The sequence below is a fragment of the Dermacentor silvarum genome, chromosome 4 (genome assembly GCF_013339745.2).
Source record: "Dermacentor silvarum isolate Dsil-2018 chromosome 4, BIME_Dsil_1.4, whole genome shotgun sequence".
In the NCBI taxonomy this organism is placed as follows: Eukaryota; Metazoa; Arthropoda; class Arachnida; order Ixodida; family Ixodidae; genus Dermacentor; species Dermacentor silvarum.
Genome location: NC_051157.2, coordinates 174664103 through 174686170, shown reverse-complemented (window position 1 = coordinate 174686170; position 22068 = coordinate 174664103). Strand labels below are relative to the sequence as shown.

The window sequence follows — 22068 nt, the reverse complement described above, 5'->3', positions numbered from 1 at the left end:
CTAGGTAGTTTGCAGGGACTGTTGTCCATTGCAGGTTAGCAAAATGAGATGGCGTAATATCCCAGCGCCCATGCCAAAAGCCGACACTCTTTTCCCAGTTGATTTGACCCCCTGTTTGCTGGCAGAACTTTCTTGCAGTATTTGTGACTTCTTGAACACTTTGCCTATCACTGCAAAAAATCGCAATGTCGTCCGCGTATGCCAGAACTTTCACTTGAGATGACTGAAGCTTAAAACCATTGATTCTTTCATTTTTGATGAGATTTAGGCAAAACGGCTCAAGATAAATGGCAAAAAGCAAAGGCGAAAGTGGGCACCCTTGTCTTATGGATGAGAGAACTGGGACAGCTTCACTTAGTTTCTTATTTACTATGATGCGTACCGAGGAATTGTTGTAAATCATTTTTAGCCCATCTATTATCACGTTACCTATGTTGGTTTGTTCAATGACAGAAAAGAGAACATCATGTGACACGCGGTCAAATGCCTTTGCAAGGTCTAACTGCATCATTGCAATTCGGCTTTCAAATGCATCACAGCACTCCAAAATGCTGCGGGCGACATGCACATTTGTAGTTATTGAACGCCCTTTCACACCGCACGTCTGATGCGGTCCAACTAATTCTGTAATAACACTCTGTATTCGCTTAGCTAAAACCTTCGTGTATATTTTATAGTCAGTGTTAGTAAGTGTTATCGGGCGGTACGCCTCTACAGAAAGCAATTTCTCTCGGTCGTCAGTTTTAGGAATAAGTATCATATGAGCAGTGCGAAAAGAGACCGGCAACGATTTTTCTGCGTACGCCTCTGTGATCATAGCAAGCAGAAAAGGTGCGAGTTGATCTTTAAAGGCTTTATAAAAAGCGGCTCCCAGGCCATCAGGCCCTGGTGCTTTACTCACTGTCAAGTCATTAATTGCGCTACTCACTTCCTCCATACTGATTGGCCTTTCAAGTTGTTCCCGAGTGCTGTCATCTAACTTTGGCATTAAGTGTAGAAATTCATCACTGAGCTTACTTTTCGGCTTTCTTTCATTCCCGATTATGTTTCGGTACTGGTCAACAAAGGCCTGTTCAATTTTGTTCCCATCGGACGTTATTTCATTTTGATACCGGAGTTGCCGTATTTCGTTCCGAGCGGCATATCGCCTTTCGTCACTCAAAGCGCGTTTATTTGGCGTTTCGCCCATCCATAGTTTTTCCGCTCGCGCTCTTATCACCGCGGCTCTGTACTTTTGTGTTTCCAATGCTTCCAGGTGGTTTTTTACTTCACGTATGTCGACTGCGCACGACCCAGGCTTCGCAGCTTCCATGCACATCAAGAAATCAAGTTGACACTGCAGTTCTGTAACCTTCTTCTTTTCTTCGTATCTGAGCACCGTTCCCCTTTCTATCGCGATCATCTTGATCGTGTGCTTAAAGTTTTCCCACTTATTTACTACTCGATGAATTATCGGCGGTCATTTTGGCAATTTCTTTTCTAACTTCATCAACAAATATGTTGTCTTCTAACAGCTTTACGTTAAATTTCCACAGATCCCAGTTAAATCGTGTTTTACTTTGCTTGCTCCCAAGTGTGACCATCACTAGGCTATGGTCACTAAATGAGACATGTTTAACATCATAAGAGCTGCATTCTGTCACAAACTCTAAACTAGCATATATTCTGTCCAGCCTCGCACTACTACCGCGCTGGAAATGTGTGAAGATAGGAGTAGAACCCCGCGACAACAACCAGCCAAGATCCTCTAATTGGTAATCCTCAATTAAAGCCTCTAAATACTTCGCACTTTTATCCCGAACACAAACATTTCTCGATCTATCTCCCGCCATGCACACACAGTTGAAGTCACCCAATAAAATAAGGCGCCTGTCACATTTTTGGTAGCTATGAACCTTTTCAAAGAGCGCAACACGCTCATTTTCATTATTGGGAGCATAAATACAACTAACACGCCAAAATAAACCAAAAAGAAGGAAATCAACTACAAGCAGCCTTCCCTCTTCGGATGCGATAACATTCACTTCCTCAATGCCTAAATCGTTACGTAAAAGTAAGGCACAACCTCCAGAAGTGCCAACTGCGTGGCATACAGCAGACGTTGTAACGCGTGCGAAAAACCCCAACCATGCGATCCGTCTGTTCCTCGGTCTCAATTTTAGTTTCTTGCAACGCAGCTATATGCAAATCGTTTTCAAGAAGCAGGCGGTTGACCTGATACTGACGTTTTCTTGCTGATAATCCCCGAACATTCAGAGTGGCTAATCGTAGTGGCACCTGAAATTTTTCTATAGCGTCACGCGTGGTACAGATGGATCGCATGTCGCTCACCTCGGGGCTTACTGATGCTCCCGAAATGTCACCGGTATGGTTACACACGTGGCTGGTTTTGTCCATGTTATCACAGTTCTTGTCGAGGCTTAGTGGCTACGCATCCAGCTGCCGTCCATGAAGTTCCGAGCTTGCGGTCGCTTGTCGCACCGACATCCGAAGAGCGCGGCTAGCCGCGCCTATTTCGGCGTCATCTCCATTCTCTTGTCAGGTGGTACTGTTGGCTTTGGCTTAAATGACAATCGACGCGTCGGGGCTGCTTTTGCAGGCGGTCCGTCCGCGTTCACGCCTTCCGAGACGTGGGTATCTTCGGTTGCCTCAGCATGCGTCCGCTTCATGGCAGCCGCTGACGCATCGGCCATGGTAGTGTCGTTGGTCCCAAGTCCTTCGCATTGTTCTAACGCAGGGGCACTCACACTCGTGTTGTCTGCTGGCTGCGTAACACCTGTCAGCGTTTCAGCAGCCGGTTTTTGTTGTGTTTCTTGCTCGCTTGTCAAATTTTGCATAGTATATTGCTTTGTCGTCGAACTTTCTTGTCGCGTTTTCTCCGGACTTTCGGCTGTCTGTAGCCGCTGCTGCTGTTTCTTCAGCTTCTGTCTCATCCATTACGAGCTCCATCACGTCGGACTTCCTTGCTGGCCCTGTCATACTAGCGTACGTTGGTACACATTGGTTTTCGTCGTGCCCAAAGCGTCTGCATCGTGGGCACCGAGGAACGCGGCAGTCGCGGCGTATATGGCCTTTCCCTTGGCAGCGCAGGCATAGTGGTGGCCGTCCAGCGACCACTAAGAGGGCCGGCTCGCCTGCAATACGAATTTGATGAGGAACGTCTTCAATGGTGATTCCGGGCTTCAGCTTCATGCTCAGGACGCGCGTCGTCGATCCCTTATCGGCGATGCCATGTACGCGCCACCGCTCTTTGGCTATTTCGGACACATCGCCGTATGGCAAGAACGCGTCACGCACTTCATCGTCATTGACGCAGGGCAGTACCCAGTGCACCTTCACACGGACTTCTTGCTTGTTAGGATCAACAACAAGGCATCGGCGCCCCTTGACACTCACGTTGCTCATTGCCAACAACTTCTTCATGGACACGGAGTTCTTAAACGTGACTGCCCACACGTGATTCATTTGGAAAGCCCCAAGGCCGTCGACCTCAGTAAGCAATTCCAAATGAGCAAGGGCGTCCCGAAAGTCTTCCACTCGGTACGGTCACGCTCGAAGGTCACCATGCAAAAATACAGTATTAAAAACTATCCGACCTTTCGGCAGGTGGGGCAGCATCACTTCATACTCCTGGTTATCTTGACTGGTCATCCTGTTTCCGCGGCTGAACTGGGCCGCTATCACCGCCCCTTCGGAGCTTTTTTTTTTAGGCCACGCGGACTTTTTTTTCTTTATTTCCGTTTTCAACAACATACAGTAGTACAAGTGAGAAATATTTCAAAAGGTAAAATACATCAGCTAGTCTTGAGCATGATGCAATTTTAAAAAGGCTTTAGTGACGCGAATTCATCCAATTGCGTCACCCATTGAGGAGCGTTGACCGCAAAGTTCAGTACATCTATTGTATAGATAACGCTTTCCATGAAATATTGTCGCGCTGGTCGTGCATCAATGTCAGCATATCTATCTGCCATCCGTGTTTTCCAACGTGCATGCATACAAAGCAACATAACCATATCACTAGGAACGCCCCCTGTTTCGTCATAAGGCAAGAATCGTATGCCAAATGGTGACAGTACTAATTCTTTTTTAATTGTGCGCTGAAGAATGTCCCACAAAAATCGTGCATCGTGGCAATCCAGAAATATATGGTCAATAGTTTCCGGTTTCTGGCATATTCTACAGTTTATTGTCCAGGGAACAAAAATACCCTTGCTTTGAAGCCATGGCTTCACAGGGAGCGTTTCTGTGTGCAATTGAAAGAAAAATGTTTTCGCAGAGCTTCGTACAGGCATTCGCTTAACTCTTTTCAACACGTTTCTTTCATCACCCAAATAATAGTTTGCCCTATATAAAGGTGTCGGAAGAAAAACATCCACTAAATCTTTATACAACTTTTTCTTTCCTACAATGCAAAGGTATTCAAGAGAAAAATGCGCGCGAACAATGCGATAAGCAGCCACTACCTCGCGCAGGAAACATGGTAGTGCACCATGTGTTGCAGCGCTGGTTGACACAATATAATCCGCAAGATGGTTCCACAGGCGTACTTGTATTACAGTTCTCAAAAATGTATCACTCTGATCACGCAAAAAGATAAATCTTGAAACTACTTGTTTCAAGAACAAATGTGACAGCCCTAGTCCGCCGTTCCGCACTGCATGAAACAGATTGCATCGACTTGTGCGCTCCCAACTGGAGCCCCAAATAAAAACTGCAAACACTCGGTGGAGTTTCTGTATTGTCATTCTTGTCATACTCAATACCTGCAATACATAGAATATTTTGGCCACTAGAAATGTATTGCACACATTTGCTCTTGTAAATACTGAGAATTTGTGACCGCCCCATTTCTGAGTCTGGTCTCTTACTCTATCAGCTTCCTCAAGCCAATAACCAGTCGTTGAATTATGGTGTTGCAGTGGCACTCCAAGGTATACGTTTGGCGAATTCGACCATTGCATGTTGCAGTACACCTCTGGTGTGATTGGCCAGTTTCCATACCAAATGCCGAGACTCTTTGTCCAGTTGACAGCACTTCCTGTGGCTTCACAAAAGGCTGTAGTCTCTTTCACTACTATTTCAACACTTTTTATGTCTGAACAAAACACAGCAATATCGTCGGCATATGCCAACACTTTGACTTCATTATTACAGTATCGGAAGCCTTGAATAGTGTGGTTCTGAAGAATCTTTAAACAGAAAGGTTCTACATACAGAGCAAATAACAATGACGAGACTGGACATCCTTGGCGCAGACTAGAGGTAACTGTTATACTTTCACTAAGTTGCTTATTTATTACTAGTTTAGTGGTACAGCCTTCATAAGCCATTCGCACACCATCTAGAATGACAGAACCTACATTGGTGTGTTCCAGTATTAATAGTAATATTTCGTGTGTAACCTTATCAAACGCCTTTTCAAGGTCTAACTGTAGCATGGCAACCCGACCTTCTTCGGCATCACATGATTCAAGTATGCTTCTGGCAACGTGGATATTAGTGTATATCGTTCTTCCTTGGATTCCACAGGTCTGGTGAGGCCCAATTAGTATTTTAATTACTTTTTGAAGTCGCTTAGCAAGCACTTTCATGTGAACTTTATAATCAACATTTGTGAGGCTTATTGGTCTGTAAGCCTCTACAGAGCGTAACTTCAAAGGATCATTGGTCTTTGGAATTAGTACCATATGTGTCATCCTAAATGATGGGGGCATCCTTTTCATTTCGTAACACTCATTTATTACGCGGTGCAATACTTCTGCCATTTCTGCTTTAAAGCATTTATAGAAAGCTGCCCCTAGTCCATCTGGTCCAGGTGATTTACCAAGGCTTAAGTCATCAATTGCTTTTTCAACTTCTTTCACGCTAATTGGTCTTTCTAGCTCCTCACATAGTTCTTTTTCTAATTTAGGCATTAGTGGCAAGAAGTTATTTTTAAACAGCTCAGTGTTTTCTTTCTTATGACTTAGTAAGTTACGGAAGCGCTCAACGAAGGCCATTTCAATGATATTACTATCTGTGGTAACACGGTTGTGATAACAAATTTCCTTTATTTCTTTTTTTACTGCATGCCGCTTTTCATCGCCTAGAGCTCGTTTGGTGGGCGTTTCCCCGCACCAAAACCGCTCTGCGCGTGCCCTGACTACTGCGCTTCGATATCTTTCAATGTCAATTGCTTCTAGCTTACTTTTAATTTCTTTTATTTGCTTTGCAAACAAACCCGGCTTGTAGTTTTCCGTTGCAATCATAAATTCTAGCGTGGTATAAAGTTCCTTTTCTTTCTCTTTTTCTTTTCTGTGTAGCACACATGCTCGGTCAATCGCAGCAAGTTTTATCTCTGATTTAAAGATTTCCCATGAAGCTGAAATGCTACCTGACTCATCACACAAGTTATGTATCTTTTCTTTTAGTTTTTCAAGAAAAGGTTGATCCTGTAATAATTTATCGTTGAACTTCCAAGTAAATCAATTAAATTTGGAAGCTTTTTCTTTTGTGCCCACAGTAACTGCTACTAAACAGTGATCACTGAAACTAACACATTTGACGTGATAGTCAACACATTCAGGCAAAAAAAGAGCAGGCACATAAATACGGTCTAACCTGGCATGGCAATCGCCTTGGAAGTGGGTGTACGCCATGCCGTTTCCAGAGACTAGTACGCTTCCTACATCTTCTAGGTCATGTTCATTTACAACTTCTGTCAAATACATCGCACTTCTGTCTCTCGCCAGTAACTTTTTACTTCTATCCTCTGGTCTTTGCACACAATTAAAGTCGCCAAACAGGATGACATTTCGGTCACACTTTACATACGATTGTATAGTTCCAAAAAAATCACGTCTTTCTTGGGGTGTATTAGGCGCGTAAACGCATAGGGCCCGCCATAACATACCACAAAATCCAAAATCCAACACAACAAACCGGCCACTCTGGCATGCTATAACTGCTTCTTCAACAATCTCTATAGAATTTCGATATAATATCAAGCAGCCTCCAGACGTACCCACAGCATGCGACACGCAAATATTAAATCTAGCTCTGAAAGTTTCCACCATTCGATCTGCTTGCTCTTGGGTCTCGATTTTTGTTTCTTGTACGGCGATCAGATCCAGATCATTTTCTAAGAAAAGGCAACTTAGCTGGTATTGTTTCCTGCGGGCTGACAAGCCACGCACATTTAAGGTCGCTATGCGTAAAGGAAATTTTAGTTTGTTAGCCATATTAAACAGGTTTTACAATACTTGTAGTACTCACATCGCCGTTCGACAGGATGGTAGGCTCCGACATCGTTTTTGTTGCAGGTGGGTTTAGAGCCATCTTGTCACATAAAGAGGCCCGATCAGTGATGGGACTGTTCGAGTTCTCACTAGACAAACAGTTCCCTCGCTAAGGCGGGGGCTCTGTGGGCGTCGGTCTCCGGTCGGGTGGTACATTGGGCTTGAAATGCGTGATGCTGCGACGAGCAGTGCCCGTCTTCGTAGGTGGTTCCCCTGTGCTCGTCTGGCCGTTGTTCTGTCTGTTGTCTTGGGTTTCATCACGGGTACGCTTCGCTGCAGCGCTGGTAACTGTTTCCATTGCAACCTCGGGAGCTTCCGTCACTTCAATTATATCTTTTGAACGCATAGTCGTATTAGCAACTTCATGTTGACTAGCGGGCTATTTGTCTGTGTTAGTTGCCACGGCTACGGGGCCTTCGTCTTCGTTGGTGTCCTTCGTGTTCGTATCTTTCTTTCCGGGTGGCTTTGTCTCAACAGTTGTCACAGCGGAGTCTTCATGCTCATCTTCCCGTGTAGCTTCCTTGGCGTCATTCAGGTCCATAATATGTTCCGACGTATCATAACTTCGCGGTGGTCCTGCTACTGATGCATAAGATCGCACGCACATGGTCTCATCGTGGCCATAGCGGCGACAATGGCCACAGCGTGGGACACGACAGTCTCGTCGCATGTGTCCGATGCCGTGGCACCGGAGGCAGAGCGGTGCTCTGCCCGGAACAGAGACAAGCGCCAGGTCTTCCGCAACTCGCAGTTGATGCGGCAAGTCATCCGTACTCACGCCCACCTTCAGTTGTAAGGTCACTGACCTCGTTATAGTATTCTTCTCGTTACAGCCTTGAACACGCCACTTATCTCTGGTGACTTCCAGGACTTTGCCGAATGGAGCCAATGCAGTGCGCACGTCTTCATCGGGAACGCCATGCAAAAGCCAGTACAGCTTTATCCTTAGCGCCTGGTTGCACGGATCGACTACAACGCAGCGTCGGTCTTTCACAGTGAAGTTTCCAGCTGCCAGCATCTTTTTCTTTGCTTCGTTGTCACAGAACGTCACCGCCCAGACATAATTCATTTGATACGCACCTAGTGCGACCACTTCCGGCAGTAGCGAAAGTTGCTCGAGTGCATCTCTAAAATGTTCGACCCTATACGGCCTGGCTTTCAAATCGGCGTGTAAAAAGACAGTGTCCTTCACAGTAGTACCTGAGGGCAAAGTCGGCAAAACAATTTGGTAGTCCTGGCTGAACATCACGGCTGACCTGTTACCGCCGCCTCGGGGGGCGGCTATACCTGCTCCTTGGGAGCTCATGAGACGCACGTCCGCACGCTACGGTGGCCGGAAGTGGAATCCGAACCACCGACGCCCTGTGACGGACCTTCATACGTAGTTCGGACAAGTGCGCAACATCACTTAGCGTCGCTGAAAAAGAAAACTGCGTCGGCCGGGAATCGAACCCGGGCCACCCGCGTGGCAGGCGAGTATTCTACCACTGAACCACCGACGCCTTTTTTTTCTTTATTGCCGTCTTCGACACAAAAAATCAAGGGTTACAATATGATAAAACGTGCCAACCACACTTTGGCTAGCACAGTACTAAAATCTTTTCATTGACACCAGTTCATCGAGTACAGACATCCATTGTGGTGGATCAGGCAGTACTTTGTACGCGTCTCTCACGTAAACAACACTCTCAATGAAGTGTTCTCGCACCGGTATCACAACGATGTCTGCATGTTCAAATTGCATGCGAGTTTTCCACATCGCGTGGAGGCCCAGGACCTTAATGAGGTCATACGGTACTTTCTCTGAGGAATCTACTGGCGAGAAGCGTATTCCATACGGGTCCAGAGGTAACTGTTTCTTCAGCGTTCTCTGCAGGACGTCCCAGTGAAAGATCGGGTCCCAACAATCTAGGAAAACATGTTCCATTGTTTCAGCTTTTTTACATAAAAAGCAGTCGGTTGTCCAGGGGATGAAAATACCCTTGCTCTGAAGCCAGGTCTTAACGGGAAGTGTGTTTGTATGTAATTTGAAAAAGAAAGACTTAGTCGATGGCCGTACTGGCATTTTCTTGACTCTTTTTAAAACGTCCTGTCCGGGGCCTCCACGGTGTGGCGAACGGTACAAAAGTACAAGTAGCATCGTGTCCACAAGATCTCTGTACAATTTGTTTTTTGTAACAGTGGACAGATACTGCTGCGAAAAACGCACATTCAACATCCTATACGCCAGCACCACTTCACGCAGGTACCCAGTCAAGGTTCCCGGCATGTTCTGAGCCGACGAAACAACAAATCCCGGGGGAAGTCTACTCAGCCGTACTTGAATTAGCGTTCGAAGAAAGAGATCATTTTGATCCCGCAGAAACACAAAGCGTGACACAATTTGTCGCATAAACAAGTGAACCAGACCAAGCCCACCTTTCTTGACCGGGAAAAACAAATTTGTTCGACTCGTCCTCTCCCAGGTAGCGGCCCAAATGAAAGTAGCGAAAATGCGGTGAATTTTTTGTACGCTTACCAGCGCAGCACACAACACATTCATAAGATACCATATCTTGGAAACTAAAAAAAGGTTGCAAACGGTGGCTCTAGAAAACATTGACAATTGCTTGCCTCTCCAACCGTCAGCCTTTTCCTTTGCTCTCGAAACTTGGTCGAGCCAGTACGGTTCGGGCTCACGGTAGCTTCCGAGAGGCACCCCCAGGTACTGTGTAGGTAACCTTGACCAATTCAATCGAGAAAAGGTCTCCGGCGTGTCTTCCCAACTCCCATGCCAGAAGCCATAACTTTTATCCCAGTTTATCTGGGCTCCAGTTGAATCGCAAAACTTTTCGACTACAGCAGTTGCCTCTTTAATGCTCTCTTTATCTTTGCAGTAAATCGCGATGTCGTCTGCATACGCCAATATTTTAACATGTGCCGCCTGTAGTCGATAGCCTGCTATGCGTTCGTTGTTTTTAATGGCCAAACAGAGTGGCTCGAGATAAGCAGCAAAAAGAAGGGGCGAAAGCGGGCATCCTTGACGCACCGACGAGAGCACACGAAAGCTATCGGTGAGCTCCCCATTAACAATAATTCGCGTTGAGCAGTCTTTGTAAGCCATCGTGACACCTTCCGTTATCACACTGCCAACATTTGTATGTTCAAGTATGCCTAGCAGAGCCTTGCGCGAGACGAGGTCGAAGGCTTTTGCCAAATCGATCTGCATCATCGCGACGTAATCGCCAATCGCATCGCAACACTCTAGCACACTTCGAGCCACGTGTACATTTGTGGTAATACTGCGGCCTTTAATGCCACAAGTCTGGTGCGGCCCTACCAATGTTTTGATGACACTTTGCAGTCGTTTTGCTAATACTTTCGTGAATATTTTATAGTCAACGTTGGCTAGAGTTATCGGGCGATATGAGCCAGGCAACAAGCGTTTCTTTTCATCATCACTCTTCGGGATTAGTACGATATGCGATGTTGTGAAAGACAAGGGCAATCTTTTTCGGTCATACGCTTCGCTAATAACTAGTTGGAGGACATGAACCAGCGCAGACTTAGAAGTTTTATAGAAAGTGGCCCCTAAGCCATCAGGCCCAGGTGCTTTACCGGGGGCCAACTCGTCTATTGCGCACTCTATCTCAATCAGGGTAATGGGATGTTCAAGACGTGTCTTGACTTCTTCATCTAGCCTAGGCATCAATGAAAGGAATTCCATCTCGTAGCCTTCTTTAGGTTCACGTGGTTGACTCAAGAAGGCTTTGAAGTGATCGGCGATCCCTTGCTTGATGTCGTTTTGGTCGGACGTGATGTCATTGCCTTTAGCTAGCTGGTGGATTTCCTTCCGACACGCGTACCTTTTCTCGTCTGAGAGGGCTCGTTTTGTTGGCGCTTCTCCCGCCCACAGCTTCTCAGACCTTGATCGCACAACGGCCGCTTTGTACTTCTCAGAGTCTATCCTTTCGAGTGCGGTTTTTACTTCCTTTATTTCCTTAGTATACACACCAGGCTGGACACTTTCCATGCTGATGAAAAATTGCAGTTGGTGGCGAAGGTTTGTTTCTGCCTGTTTCAGGTTATGCCGAAGTACACTGCTTCTTTCAATAGCCATAGTTTTAACTTTCTGTTTAAATTCTTCCCATTTAATGGCAAAGCTTTCTAGTTGGACTGAACTCAGGCTTTCTAGTTCCTTCGCAACAGCATCAACGAAACCATCGTCACCCAACAACTGCACGTTCAATTTCCAGAGGTCCCAGTTAAAGGTGTGTTTGATCTGTCTTTTCCCAAAGGTGGCAGTTACCAAGCAGTGATCGCTATAAGCAATGGGTTGCACATCATATTCACTACACAAAGGCACCAATTCGGCTGACACATATAATCTATCTAGCCGAGCGTGGCTATCACGCTGGAAGTGGGTAAACTGCGGGTGAGTACCGCTGGCGAAGACACTGCCGACATCTTCCAAGTCATAATCGTGCACCACCGCATTTAACAATTCAGCACTCTTGTCGCGAACGTGTGAACATTTTGCGCGATCGTCAGCAGTGCATACACAGTTAAAATCGCCCAGCAGTATTACCACCTTCTGACAGTTTACGTACGTTTCAAGACGCTCAAAGAAGTATCGCCGGTCTGTTTCGATATTCGGTGCGTAGACACAAATGACACGGAAATCCTTATCGCAAAAACAAAAATCAGCCACCAAAAGGCGCCCAGTTTCACACGAAAACACTGACTGCACACAAATGCCAAAGTTTCTTCCAATGAATATAGCGATACCACCTGATCCACCAACAGCGTGAGAAACACACACATCAAAGTGAGTACGAAAATTGGACACCATTCTGTCGGTTAGCTCTTGGCTCTCTATTTTGGTCTCTTGGATTCCCACAAGATGCAAGTCATTATCTAAGAGTAGACGACTTAGCTGACATTGTCGCCTTCTTGCGCTGAGCCCTCGTACATTTAAAGTGGCTACACTTAGCGCTCCTTCAATATTGGCCGCCATGACTAAACGGCAGAAGGGTGCCCATCAGTTACCCAAGGACGCGTGTTCATAATGATGCGCCGATAACCGCGTCGAGAGCCACAAAAGCAAACACAGCTCGACCTCTCTAAGAAACACTCAAATGCAATTTGAGCCCCCGTTCCTGACACGTATCTAAAAAGGATAGTGCTCAGGATGACGGCCATTGCACTCACCAACCCCCCTACCCGCCTAAGCTGTAGACAGTACAAAATTACGGAGGCGGTTTACCCGCTTGCCGTGGATCGTCCGTAATGTTCGGCCGCAGCTTCAGGGTTGGTCGCCTCATACCTGGCGTTTTCGGCGGTGGCTCGTCTCCGCCATTTCTGTCTTGTAGCGTAGCCAGGCTATTGGCCTGGTCGTTTGGTGGTTTCCCCGCCTGCAAGTTAGCGAGCCCGGTATGGGTGTCCATGCCCTCTGGTTCAGGGGGGGTGGAGGTCGCTCCCGGTTCAGGTAGGCTCTTTTCTTCAGCGTTCGTCACAGCTACACTGTACTCTGCCTTCTCTTGTTGAGTGGCGACGGCCTCATCGACGTGTTGCCTCTGTTTCTGAAGTCGTGCCTCCATCTTTGCCGCCTCGCCAGCTGCTTCCTTAGCCGTGGACGATGTATCTTCCATGTCCGCCTCGTCCATGAGTAGGGCGGAGCTGTCGTCGTTGCTCACGGGTCCGGTCACGCTAGCGTACGTCCGCTCGCACTGACTCTCTTCGTGACCGAAGCGTCAGCACGCACCACACCGCGGAATGCGGCAGTCGCGACGAATATGGCCCGTTCCGCGGCAGCGCAGGCAGAGAGGGGCCCTGCCCGGCACAACCACGAGAGCCAGCTCGCCGGAGACGCTCACCTGATGTGGGAGGTCGTCCAGCATTACGCCCGGCTTCAACTTCAGCGTAACCAGTCTTGTGGTAGAGTTCTTATCAGCCACGCCATGCACCGGCCACCGCTCGCGGGCGACGTCCGTGACCTTTCCGAACGGCGCGAAGGCAAGACGCACGTCCTCGTCAGGAACGGTGGGCAGCAGCCAATGCACTTTCAAGCGCACATCCTGGTTGGCGGGGTCAATGACGAGGCATCGGCCCTTTTTGACCTGCAGCTCACCAACGCTGACGATCTTCTTCACCGCTTCGTCGTCCTTGAAGGTCACGGCCCAAACATGGCTCATACGGTAGGCCGCGAGAGCCACCACTTCCGGCAGGAGCGATAACGGGGCAAGCGCATCGCGGAAATCTTCCACCCGGTATGGGCGGGCCCTGATATCACAATGTAAGAAAACGGTGTTCACAACAAAACGCCCTGTTGGCAAACTCGGCAAAACAACTTGGTACTCGTCCGCAGCAAAATTCCTGTTACCGCGGCCGCTCTGGGCCGCTGAAGCCGCTCCTACGGAGCCCGTCATCATACGTCCGTCACGCTCGGTGGCCGGAAGCAGAATCCTGAACCACCGACGCCCTGTGACGGACCTTCATACGTAGATCGGACAGGTGCGCAACATCACTTCGCGTCGCTAAAAAAGAAAACTGCGTCGGCCGGGAATCGAACCCGGGCCACCCGCGTGGCAGGCGAGTATTCTCCCACTGAACCACCGACGCCTTTTTTTTTCTTTATTGCCTGTTTACATGATACAGAAGGGAACAAGACAGAGGGTTTCAAAACTTTTTGAAAGCGGTCAACTCATCAAGCAGTCCCACCCAATCAGGTGGCTGTGGCTGTGCACGGTAGATCTCTCGCATATACACTACATGTTCAATAAAATTTTCCCTTACAGTGTGAGAGTCAACGTCGGCATGTCTTACTGCCATTCTAGTTTTCCATATACTATGGAGGCTCAGGACCATTATCATGTCGTAAGGAATGTCACCATCATTCTCAACTGGTAAATATCGGATTCCATGTGGCGTAATCGGCAGTTCCTTTTTAATAGTTCGCTGAAGGATGTCCCAATGAAATATTGGATCCCAGCAATCGATAAATACATGTTCCATTGTTTCTGGTTTTTTGCATAATATGCAGTTGACTGTCCACGGTACGAAAATTCCTTTGTCTTGTAGCCACGTTTTTACCGGCAAAGTGTTTGTATGTAGCTTGAAAAAGAATGATTTTACATGGGGTTTCATCGGCATTCCTTTCACTCGTTTTAAGACGTCTTGTCCAGTACCTCCAGTGTATATGCTTCTGTACAAGGGAACAGGCAACATAACATCCAATAAATCTTTCTACAGGTTTTTCCTTTTCACTGTACTCAAATATTCAAACGAAAAACGCACCTTAAGTATGCGAAAAGCAGCAACAACCTCGTGCCAGTAACCTCTTATACCGCGTAACGCGGTCTTATTTGTACAAACAATGAATTCCGGTAGTGCATTGTGCAGGCGAACTTGTATCACCGTGCGCAAAAATGGGTCACACTGATCCCTTAAAAACATAAAACGTGACACAATTTGTCTGATAAAGAGGTGCGACAGACCAAGCCCACCTTTCTTCACGGACAAAAACAGATTAGTGCGACTAGTTCTTTCCCAACTCCCTCCCCAAATAAACACTGCAAAAACTCTGTGAATTTTTTGTAGGTTAGCCCGGGACATGAACAACACTTGCAACACATACCATAACTTGGCAACTAAAAAGAGATTACAAGTAATCGCACGTGCAAACATTGACAGATTCCGACCCTGCCATCCCAGTATCTTATCTTTCACCCGCTCTGTTTCTTCTTTCCAATATTGTTCGGGATCGTCATAACATTGTAGAGGGGCACCTAAGTACGTTGTTGGCATTGCTGTCCATTGTACGCTAGCGAATAATTCAGGTTTGTCGCTCCACTCGCCATGCCAAAACCCTATGGTATTCTCCCAATTAATCTTACATCCGGCTTCCTTACAATAGTTACCAGTCAGCCTAACCACCTCTTTGATGCTTTCCTGGTCTTGACAAAAGACAGCAATGTCATCAGCGTATGCGAGTACTTTGACTTCTGTCGCTTAAAGCATAAAACCGCGAACTTTTTGGCTATTAATTAGGCTCAAGCAGAAAGGTTCCAAATAGAGATCAAAAAGTAATGATGAGATTGCACATCCTTGCCGAACACTGGAGAGAAGATGGATTGGTTCACTTAACTTTTTGTTTATAATGATCCGCGTGCTGCACTCTGAGTAGGCCATTTTAACTCCATTTAATATCACTCCGCCTACATTAACGCATTCTAATAATGAAAAGAGTACTTCATGGGATACATTGTCAAACGCTTTCTCCAAGTCCAGTTGCAGCAATGCAACCCGACAGGAGAGGGCATCGCAACATTCAAGCACACACCGAGCTACATGCGTATTTGTGGTAATTGTTCGGCTCTTGATGCCACATGTTTGATGTGGACCCACTAGCTGTGTTACGACACTTTGAAGTCTTTTCGCTAGCACTTTTGTAAATATTTTGTAGTCGCAATTTGTAAGGCTTATTGGCCTGTATGATTTTACTGACAACAGTTTAACCGGGTCTTCGCACTTAGGGATTAGCACTATATGAGATGTTCGGAAAGATGGTGGCATTCGCTGTGTTGCATACATTTCCTTGAACACAGTATGCAGTAATTGGCTGAGCTGATGTTTGAAAGCCTTGTAGAAGGCCGCTCCTAAACCATCAGGCCCGGGAGCTTTTCCTGCACCCAGTCCATCGATGGCATCTTCAATCTCTCGTAATGTAATTGGAAATTCAAGGTTTGCTTTAATGTCATCTTCTAAACGTGGCATAACATTAAGGAAGTCACGCTCAAATCCTTCTTCTAGTTTTTTCTTGTTTCCAAGCAATTCACGATAATGAGCTACGAATGCTTGCTCTATCATGGTAGGCTCGGAAGTTTCCTCGTTTTGATATATTATTGCTTCTATTTCTTTTTTTGTTGCGTATCTCTTTTCGTCACTTAACGCCCGTTTTGTGGGCGTTTCCCCATTCCACAATCGTTCCGCCCGCGCTCGTACCATAGCTCCTTTATATCGTTCTTGGTCGATAAGTTCGAGCTTACTTTTTATTTCTTTTATCTGCTTCATGCAAGATCCAGCATTTTCACTCTCTGTACGCACGAAAAATTCTAGTTGGCTAATTAATTCTTTTTCTTCTTGTTTTTCCTTGCGACGCAATACAGTTGCCCTTTCTATCGCTTTCATTTTAACATTTGTTTTGAGAATTTCCCAGCTTTCAATGCAGTCATTGGTCTGCGCTGTCGTTGAGGAAATAATTATATCTTTTATATCACTCACAAAACATTCATCATCAAGCAATTTCGCATTAAATTCCCAAAGATCCCAATTAAAATTCGTTTCTTTTCGTTTTTCCTCTAAATTAAACATTACTAGACTATGGTCAGAAAATGATAACGTGTTTAATTTCGTATCTTTGACACAGTGGCACAAGCTGTAATGCAACGTATGCTCGGTCTAATCGCGCATGACTTTCACCTTGTTAGTGCGTATAAACGGATATTTTTCCCGTCGATAAGAGACAACCGACATCTTCCAAATCATAATCGTTTACAAGCACATTTAAAAACTGCGCGCTTGTATCTTTACGTTGCTGTTTTTTGGCGCGATCATCTGGTCTGCACACGCAATTAAAATCTCCCATCAAAATTACGTATCGCTCACACTTCAGGTACTCTTCTAGCTGTTCAAAAAACGCTCTACGTGCACATTCATCATTTGGAGCATACACACACAATACGCGCCACTTAACGGCGGCAAAAGAAAAATCAAGTATGACAAATCGGCCAGTTCCACATATAGTCACTTGTTCTTCAACAATACCAACACTATTACGAATAAAGAGAGCGCAGCCTCCCGAAGTGCCAACCGCATGACACACGCACACGTTGTACTGCGCTCTAAATGGCTGCACCATGCGGTCCGTCTGTTCCTGGCCTTCCACCTTTGTCTCTTGCACTGCTACTATATCTAAATTATTTTCTTGGAAAAGCCGGCTTACTTGGTATTGGCGTCTCCGGCTTGCCAAACCGCGAACGTTTAAAGTGCCCAGACGAAGGGGCTTCGTAAGGTTAAGTGCCATGGTTAAACCGAAACAGGAGGACCGCATGGAATTTACCTCGATATTTTGTGCTGGTATTCGGTTGACTCGTTGCTGCGATGGGCAACGTTGCGTCCAGCAAGCAGTTCGCGTGTTTACTGCGCTGTGGTTCAGCTGCTAAGTGCCTTGAAGCCATGGTGGGTGCTTTGATATCCTAACTGGGCAATTCGCTGGGCTATGCGTTGTCCCTCGCTACGAGGGCATAGTTCCCTCCATTTTCCGGTCAGGAGGGACGGTGGGCTTCGGTTTGAAGCTCGGTCGTCGGCCCGTTTGAAGGCCGGCCATCATGACTGTTTTGGTGGGCGGTTCGTCACCGCTGCTTGCACTGGGCTTTACCACTTCGTTGCCTGCTTCGTCGCGCGGTCTCTTGGCAGAAGCACCAGATTCAACTTCCATGACTTGCGCGTCGGCTTGCGCTTCCACGGCCAACTCTGCTTCCACTACCTTGCCTTTGTCCTTCTCCTGCGTTTCCCCGGTCAACGAGACTTCGCTTGTCTGGGGTGTGGTGTTGTCAGGAAAAACACCCTTCCACGCGTCGGTAGGGACGGCCTCGTTTGCTTCCTTCGAGTCTGTCTGATCTCGCATGTCACTAGCGGCTTCCTCGGCGTCGGCCTCATCCATTATGAGCTCAGTCTCCACGTCTTTCTTTGCTTTTCCGGTGATGCTTGTGTACGTGGTCACGCATTCCGCGTCGGTGTGACCGAAGCGCCTACACTGCGAACAGCGAGGCACTCGATAGTCACGTCGGTTGTGACCGGTGGTGTTGCAACGGAGGCATAATGGTGCTCGGTTTGGCACAACAACCAGAGCGAGTTCATTTCCTACTCGCAACTGGTGAGGTAGGTCATCGATAGTGACGCCGGATTTGAGTTTCATGGAGACTTGGCGGGTTGTAGATGCTCTGTCCGTAATGCCGCGCACACGCCATTTTTCCTTCGTGACTTCTGTAACCTTTCCATACGGTGCCAAGGCCGTACGCACTTCGTCATCGCTGACGCCATAAAGAAGCCAGTGCAACTTCAGTCGTAATCCTTGGTCGTTTGGGTTAACCACAAGGCATCGGCGATTCTTGACTTGTATGTCTCCGTTAGACAACATTTTCTTTGTGGCTTCAGCGTTCTTGAATGTCACGGCCCAAACATGGTTCATCCGGTACGCCCCCAAAGCGATAACGTCGGGGAGCGCACCAAGCTGTTCCATGGCATCACGAAAGTCTTCTACGCGGTATGGCCGCATCCGCAAATCCGCATGAAGAAAGATGGCATTCATCACAACCTGACCTGAGGGAAGTTGAGGCAGAATAACTTGATAGTCCTGGTCGACTGAAGCAAAAGACCTGTTACCGCGGCTTGAATGGGCCGCTGAATCCGCTCCTTCGGAGCCCATGTTACCCACGACCGTACACAACGGTGGCCGGAAGTGGAATCGAACCACCGACGCCCTGTGACGGACCTTCATACGTTGTTCGGACAGGTGCGCAACATCACTTAGCGTCGCTAAAAAAGAAAACTGCGTCGGCCGGGAATCGAACCCGGGCCACCCGCGTGGCAGGCGAGTATTCTACCACTGAACCACCGACGCCCTGTTACGGACCTTCATACGTAGATCGGACAGGTGCGCAACATCACTTAGCGTCGCTGAAAAAGAAAACTGCGTCGGCCGGGAATCGAACCCGGGCCACCCGCGTTGCAGGCGAGTATTCTACCACTGAACCACCGATGCCCTGTGACGGACCTTCATACGTAGATCGGACAGGTGCGCAACATCACTTAGCGTCGCTGAAAAAGAAAACTGCGTCGGCCGGGAATCGAACCCGGGCCACCCGCGTGGCAGGCGAGTATTCTACCACTGAACCACCGACGCCCTGTGACGGACCTTCATACGTAGATCGGACAGGTGCGCAACATCACTTAGCGTCGCTAAAAAAGAAAACTGCGTCGGCCGGGAATCGAACCCGGGCCACCCGCGTGGCAGGCGAGTATTCTACCACTGAACCTTTTTTTTTTTCTTTATTGCCGTCTTCGACGTACAAACTCATAGGTTACAAAGGATAAAACGTGCCAGCCACACTTTGGCTAGCACAGCACTAAAATCTTTTCAGTGACACCAGTTCATCCAGTACAGACATCCATTGTGGTGGATCAGGCAGTGATTTGTAAGCGTCTCTCACGTAAACAACACTCTCAATGAAGTGTTCTCGCACCGGTATTACAACCAAGTCTGCATGTTCAAATTGCATGCGAGTTTTCCACATAGCGTGGAGGCCCAGGACCATAATGAGGTCGTACGGTACTTGCTCTGAGGTATCTATTGGCAAAAAGCGTATCCCATACGGGTCCAGGGGTAACTGCTTCTTCAGCGTTCTCTGCAGAACGTCCCAGTGAAAGATCGGGTCCCAGCAATCTAGGAAAACATGTTCTATTGTTTCTGGTTTTTTACATAAAAAGCAGTTGGTGTTCCAGGGGATGAAAATACCCTTGCTATGAAGCCAGGTCTTAACGGGAAGTGTGTTTGAATGTAATTGGAAGAAGAAGGACTTAGTCGATGGCCGTACTGGCATTTTCTTAACTCTTTTTAGCACGTCCTGTCCGGGGCCTCCACGGTGTGGCGAGCGGTACAAAGGTACGGGGAGCATCGTGTCCACAAGATCTCTGTACAATTATTTCTTTGTAACGGTGGACAGATACTGCTGTGAGAAACGCACATTTAACATCCTATATGACATCACCACTTCACGCAGGTATCCTTTCACAGTTCCCGGCATGTTCTGAACCGACGAAGCAACGAATCCTGGAAGAAGTCTGCCCAGCCGTACTTGTACTATTGTTCGAAGAAAGAGATCATTTTGATCCCGCAGAAACACAAAGCGTGACACAATTTGTCGCAAAAACAAGTGAACCAGACCCAGCCCACCTTTCTTGACCGGGAGAAACAAGTTTGTTCGACTCGTCCTCTCCCAGGTAGAGGCCCAAATGAAAGTAGCGAAAATGCGGTGAATTTTTTGTACGCTTACCCGCGCAGCACACAACACATTCATAACATACCATATCTTAGAAACTAAAAAGAGGTTGCAAACAGTGGCTCTAGAAAACATTGACAATTGCTTTCCTCTCCAACCGTCAGCCTTTTCCTTTGCTCTCGAAGCTTGGTCGAGCCAGTACGGTTCGGCCTCACGGTAACTTCCGAGAGGCACCCCCAGGTACTGTGTAGGTAACTTTGACCAATTCAATCGAGAAAAGGTCTCGGGCGTGTCTTCCCAACTCCCATGCCAGAAGCCATAACTTTTATCCCAATTTATCTGGGCTCCAGCTGAATCGCAAAATTTTTCGACTACAGTAGTTGCCTCTTTAATACTGGCTTTATTTGTGCAGAGAATCGCGATGTCGTCTGCATACGCCAATATTTTAACGTGTGCTTCCTGTAGTCGATAGCCTGCTATGCGGTCGTTGTTCTTAATGGCCAAACAGAGTGGCTCGAGATAAGCAGCAAACAGAAGGGGCGAAAGCGGGCATCCTTGACGCACCAACGAGAGCACACGAAAGCTATCGGTGAGCTCCCCATTAACAATGATTCGCGTTGAGCAGTCTTTGTACGCCATCGTTACGCCTTCCGTTATGACACTGCCAACGTTCGTATGTTCGAGTATGCATAGTAGAGCCTTGTGCGAGACGAGGTCGAAGGCTTTCGCCAAATCTATCTGCATCATCGCGACGTAATCGCCAATCGCGTCGCAACACTCTAGCACACTTCGAACCACGTGTACATTTGTTGTAATACTGCGGCCTTTAATGCCACAAGTCTGGTGAGGCCCTACCAATGTTTTTATGACACTTTGCAGTCGTTTCGCTAAAACTTTCGTGAATACCTTATATATAGTCAACGTTGGCTAGAGTTATCGGGCGATATGAGCCTGGCAACAAACGTTTCTTTTCGTCATCACTCTTCGGGATTAGCACGATATGCGAGGTTGTGAAAGACAAGGGCAATCTTTTTCGGTCATACGCTTCGCTGATAACTAGATGGAGGACATGAGCCAGCGCTGACTTAAACGTTTTATAGAAAGTAGCCCCTAAGCCATCAGGCCCAGGTGCTTTACCGGGCGCCAACTCGTCTATTGCGCACTCTATCTCACTCAGGGTAATGGGATGTTCTAGCCGTGCCTTAACTTCTTCATCGAGCTTTGGCATCAATGAAAGGAATTCCGTCTGGTAGCCATCTTTAGGTTCGCGTGGTTGACCTAAGAAGGCTTTGAAGTGATCGACGATCCCTTGTTTGATGTCGTTTTGTCGGACGTGATGTCATTGCCTTTAGCTAGCTGGCGGATTTCCTTCCGACATGCGTACCTTTTCTCGTCTGAGAGAGCTCGTTTTGTTGGCGCTTCTCCCGCCCACAGCTTCTCAGACCTTGATCGCACAACGGCGGCTTTGTATTTCTCAGAGTCTATCCTTTCGAGTTCGGCTTTCACTTCCTTTATTTCGTTAACATACACACCAGGCTGGACACTTTCCATGCTGATGAAAAATTGCAGTTGCTGGCGAAGGTTCGTTTCTGCCTGTTTCAGGTTATGCCGAAGGACACTGCTTCTTTCAATAGCCATTGTTTTTACTTTCTGTTTAAATTCTTCCCATTTAATGGCGAAGCTTGCTAATTCGACTGAAATCAGGCTTTCTAGTTCCTTCGCAACAGCATCAACGAAGGCATCGTCAT

General features: G+C 47.2%; 5 non-coding genes across 5 annotated transcripts; all 5 read right to left on the bottom strand.

The window, feature by feature from the left end:
• Positions 1-8711: 8711 nt before the first annotated feature.
• Positions 8712-8782, bottom strand: Trnag-gcc (transfer RNA glycine (anticodon GCC)). Its single transcript has one exon. It is a non-coding gene; the product is annotated as a tRNA-Gly (tRNA).
• A 5027-nt stretch (positions 8783-13809) lies between these two features.
• Trnag-gcc (transfer RNA glycine (anticodon GCC)) lies at positions 13810-13880 on the bottom strand. The gene has a single exon. It is a non-coding gene; the product is annotated as a tRNA-Gly (tRNA).
• Positions 13881-18871: 4991 nt separating this feature from the next.
• On the bottom strand, positions 18872-18942 carry Trnag-gcc (transfer RNA glycine (anticodon GCC)). The gene has a single exon. It is a non-coding gene; the product is annotated as a tRNA-Gly (tRNA).
• A 70-nt stretch (positions 18943-19012) lies between these two features.
• Positions 19013-19083, bottom strand: Trnac-gca (transfer RNA cysteine (anticodon GCA)). The gene has a single exon. It is a non-coding gene; the product is annotated as a tRNA-Cys (tRNA).
• Positions 19084-19153: 70 nt separating this feature from the next.
• Positions 19154-19224, bottom strand: Trnag-gcc (transfer RNA glycine (anticodon GCC)). The gene has a single exon. It is a non-coding gene; the product is annotated as a tRNA-Gly (tRNA).
• Positions 19225-22068: the final 2844 nt, after the last annotated feature.